This window comes from Vicia villosa, linkage group LG2, assembly GCF_029867415.1.
Source record: "Vicia villosa cultivar HV-30 ecotype Madison, WI linkage group LG2, Vvil1.0, whole genome shotgun sequence".
NCBI classification, from domain to species: Eukaryota; Viridiplantae; Streptophyta; class Magnoliopsida; order Fabales; family Fabaceae; genus Vicia; species Vicia villosa.
Window position 1 is genome coordinate 116,355,102 of NC_081181.1, and position 4,336 is coordinate 116,359,437.

The following is a 4,336-nucleotide window of genomic DNA, read 5'->3' on the forward strand; positions in this document are numbered from 1 at the left end:
ATATCTATCATATAAGAAAATTAAGTGTTCTTAAAAACCCCTAATTACCCTTATTATCTCATAATCTTCCACGTGGATGGGTTTAGCATTAAGCATCTCTAAAATTGTTGTTTCAAAATTCAATAAAAGTTTTCCTCATTCAACGCAGGGTTTAATAAAAACGGTTTCTCTTCCATCTACACAAACTTCTCTTCCATCTACACAAACCGTCCCTCACTCATTACAAGCACGATCCTCTCCTTTTCCCATGTCTCACATTCATCCCCTATATGTTCTTCCATTGATTTTGAAATCTTACAACTTCCATGTCTCATACTCTCTTCTTAGATTTACGAAACACCGACGATTATGTTATTGTTGATATTTTTTGTTGGTGCAGGTTTTGATAAATTAAATCTGACATCGAAGATTGGAAGATTGAAGATCCCAACCGTGCTATTGAAGAAGAGACTCAAAGGTTTTCAAGCTCATTTCCTTACTCCTCTTCAGTCATCTTCCATTGTGGAGAAAAAGATAACTGTCAATATCGGTAATTTAGGGTTAGATGTGGATTTATGATTCTGATGTTTGATTTGGCAATGATCTAATCTTCTATAGCATTTCTTGGTTTTGTTGTGCTGAAGCTAGATAATGGTTTATGTTTATCTGAGTTTTTTATTTTTTTGTGTATGCATTGGTTTCAACCTTTATCCATGCTTGGGAAGGAGATTCTATCACAAAACTTACAAAACTTACAAATGAAAAGGAGATTCCTTATTTAATTGCTCCCATTTATCTTCAAAACATGACTATAGAAGCCAAACCAAATTCGAGAAATATCGAATCTATTCATGGGGATGCCATTGTTGATGCTGTAGCAACGTTTTCAAAAAAAGGGTGTCAGATCTCAACAAAAGAAACTCACGCCTTCAGAAAGTTTTGTCAGTTACGGTTGTTTTTAGTTGGGTTACTATTCTATAATTATCCTTATAGACAACATTGTTTTGTGGTTTCTTTGCACTAATGTGATTTTTGTTTGTAGTACTTTTCAATCAAGATGATGGAATGGATAATTGCTACTTCTTACTCTGCTGGTGATAGGTTTTACACTGACCCAAGTAAACTCTTGAATTTGTTTTCCATTTCTATTTTGAATTTTTGTGCTTAACTATGCTACTTTTGAATTTGAATTACGTCGAATATCGTCATGTTTGTTTATCAGAGTCATAATATGGTTTGTTTATTCAAATAATGTAGCATAGTTGTCCCTTAGGATGTGGACATGGGATCACGTAGTCTAAACTACAAGTCACTTTAGGCAAGAATCACATTTGATTGTGTTAGAATGATTTATTTGGAAAATGTGTTGAGTTTTCAATAAATGATTAGTTATGCTGTAAAAGGTTACTGCTTTTCCTTTTCCAGCAGCCATGAAATAATGGAGGCTGAGAATTTTTTATGGATATGACCAGAACACATTATCGTTTATTACTTGAATATATGGAAACTTACTTTGTTCCATATCAAAAAACATGGAATTTGTGTCAAGTATGCTTTTCGACTATACGAATGTAAAAGTCACCTATGTAAGAAGTTGTTAAATGATGCAACTGTGTTATGTCTTAATTTGTTGTCTATGGCTCTTAACCCTTTGTTTGCAATAATTTGGTTATCTGTTTTCTTCAGACATTTTCCCCTTTCTTTGTCCCTCCCTCGTGCTCATGTAAGAGGAAACCATTTAAGATGCAAGTTTCCACAGAATTTTTCGTACATTCCGTGGAATTAGTTGTGATACCGCTGAGTTTAATATTTTTATATGAAGTCCAAAGAGAATCAAAGAATTTTAAATCTTCAAATAATAAATTAGCATTAATTACAGCTTCCTTTATTGTAATTTTTAGTTAGATTTGCAGATTGGAGATATTATGAGACCTAACTGTGTACTCTGTTATTGACCTGTTTTTTTTTTTTTTTGCATTTGATGTCTATAAGTAGTATGTCTTTATTATCTTTCTTGAAATAGAGTAATGCTCCTTCTTTGCATGATCACATGATGTACAATTTGTTGAATACTGTTGGCAGGAGCTGGAGAGAAAAAACTAAGCCCCATTGAAGATATTTCATCTCTAGATTTAAGAATGTAAGTAAACTATCCACTTTTATTTGAAGTTAACATCATTTTTTGTTATGTACTTTTGTATTTCAAGGACTATTGATACATCAATTTTACAGACAACTCTTTTGGTTCTCTAATATGACTCCTAATACAAATATTCTCCATATTTTAAATATTTTAATTTGACTTCTTTAAAGGGGGGATGTATTTTAGAGGGTGAAATGCAGAGGATTAGAAATCAACAAGAGGTTGTGATAAAATATGTGTATGTATAAAAATACAATGAAGTTGTCAAAAATCTACCATTAATTTTCTAATCAACAGTTATAATTTGGCAATAGTAGGTAAAGTAATTGGTTGTTGTTGTGGGTTAGAGAAGTAAATTGCAACCCACTTTAGAGGAGTCAAATCCTAAATATTTTATATGTTGCTCCTGAGCTTTTACTAACATCGAATCTAATCAATCTAAAGGTAAAGGAGAATGTTGCTTTTGAAACTTAAAATTTGGATAAACGTTTTCCATTCATCATTCATGTCGGCAATTTGTTTTGTTTGGAGGGAAAAAGTTGCATGGCCAATTATCCTGGCTACTGATTTCATTCTAGAGATCGACACTAAGTCACCAACGCACACAACACTGACATGTAAACATGCATGGAGATTAGTGGTATACATTTATCTCATCTGCTGGCATTATAAAAGATAGTGAGAGTATCAAAATTAGCAGAAAGAAAACCAGGGGGTATCCAGGGTCAAGAAGAAAACCAACTTACAACCAATCGTTAGTTGGTCCAGTGGTGATTGGCGTTGGACTTGGTAGGGAGAACCACGGTTCGATCCCCCGCAACTGCGATCGGGAGGGGGATGGAACCACTTGATGCCAGAACTCGCCCCCGAACCGGACTAAACCGGTGGTATAAAGCCAAAAAAAAGAAAACCAACTTACAATGGTATCTTCTAGAAAAATTCAAGAGCCTGAGCTGTGCCATATCGAATCTAATAACCAACTAAGTGCCTTCTCTCACATTCTCTGTCTCTATTTATAAAGTCATGGACCCCTGCAACAGCTTTGGGATTTAATCCTCCAGATAAGGATATAGTGAAGAAGCCTCCTCGTCGCAATGACGACTCACTGATTAACCTGTGGATTTTATTTCGCTGTCTGGTAATTTGCTTTCTCTTTCTTTCTGGTTATATCTTTATTGGGCTGTAGATGTTTTATGTTTTAAACGCTGATAATATGTCTCTTAACTCTAATCTTCTCCCTATTGTTATACTTCATAGGTTATTGGAATTTATGTTGGATTAGTTACTGTTGGCGTCTTCACTATATGGTATACACATGGTTCCCTTTTGGGAATTGACCTCGGTGGGGATGGACATACTCTTGTGACTTACTCTCAGCTGGCCAACTGGGGTCAATGCTCCTCCTGGAATAACTTCACTGCAGCTCCCTTAACCGCTGGTTCTAGAGTCATCTCTTTTGACGATAACCCATGTGACTACTTCCATAACGGTAAAGTCAAAGTTATGACATTGTCCCTCTGTGTGTTGGTAGCCATTGAAATGTTCAATTCTCTCAATGTCCATATCATTTGGGCTGCACTTTTTTATCTTCAATGTGCCATTCTTAGCTCAAGTATTTAGCATTGTGCCCCTGGGCTTCAATGAGTGGCTTTTGGTTTTGGCGGTTGCGTTGCCGGTTATTCTAATTGACGAGGTTCTGAAATTCATTGGGAGATGTACAAGCGTGTCTGCAAGAAGATCAAAGCAAAAGTCAGAGTAGACAATTTATAGTAGTCTTAGAAATTGATCAATCTTTGAATAGTTTGAAAGTTGTTATCCTTAGACTGAAGAGGTGACCTCAACACCAATTAATTGTATAAGTACAATTTTAGGCCTCCATGTAGTCATCAGCCCATTTTACAATGAGGGATGATTTTCATATGGTTAGTATATTTCTTTTTTTGGTTTATTTATCATCCTTTTTGTTTTGTCCTTTGAACCTTTCAGGAATTTCAAAAGGAAGGAAAAAACCTTTTATAAGTTTTTCACATTTGGCTTCCTGAAAAAGCATAATCAGCCTCTGGTTATTTTTTGTTTGGTTTATTTTCTGATGCGTACGTAGTCCTCATGAACTTTAGAAATCGTAAGATGGATGATTTTGTTTGGTTTTACATTATGTTTGAACTTCAGTTTGATAGTCTTAACATTCGGAGAGTAATGGATTGATTGAAACAT

The 4,336-nt window shown here is 34.9% G+C and overlaps 1 pseudogene; it reads left to right on the forward strand.

Annotated features, from left to right (window-relative positions):
• The first annotated feature begins 784 nt into the window (after positions 1 to 784).
• Positions 785 to 3,881, forward strand: LOC131649845 (calcium-transporting ATPase 1, endoplasmic reticulum-type-like; annotated as a pseudogene).
• The last annotated feature ends 455 nt before the right edge of the window (positions 3,882 to 4,336 follow it).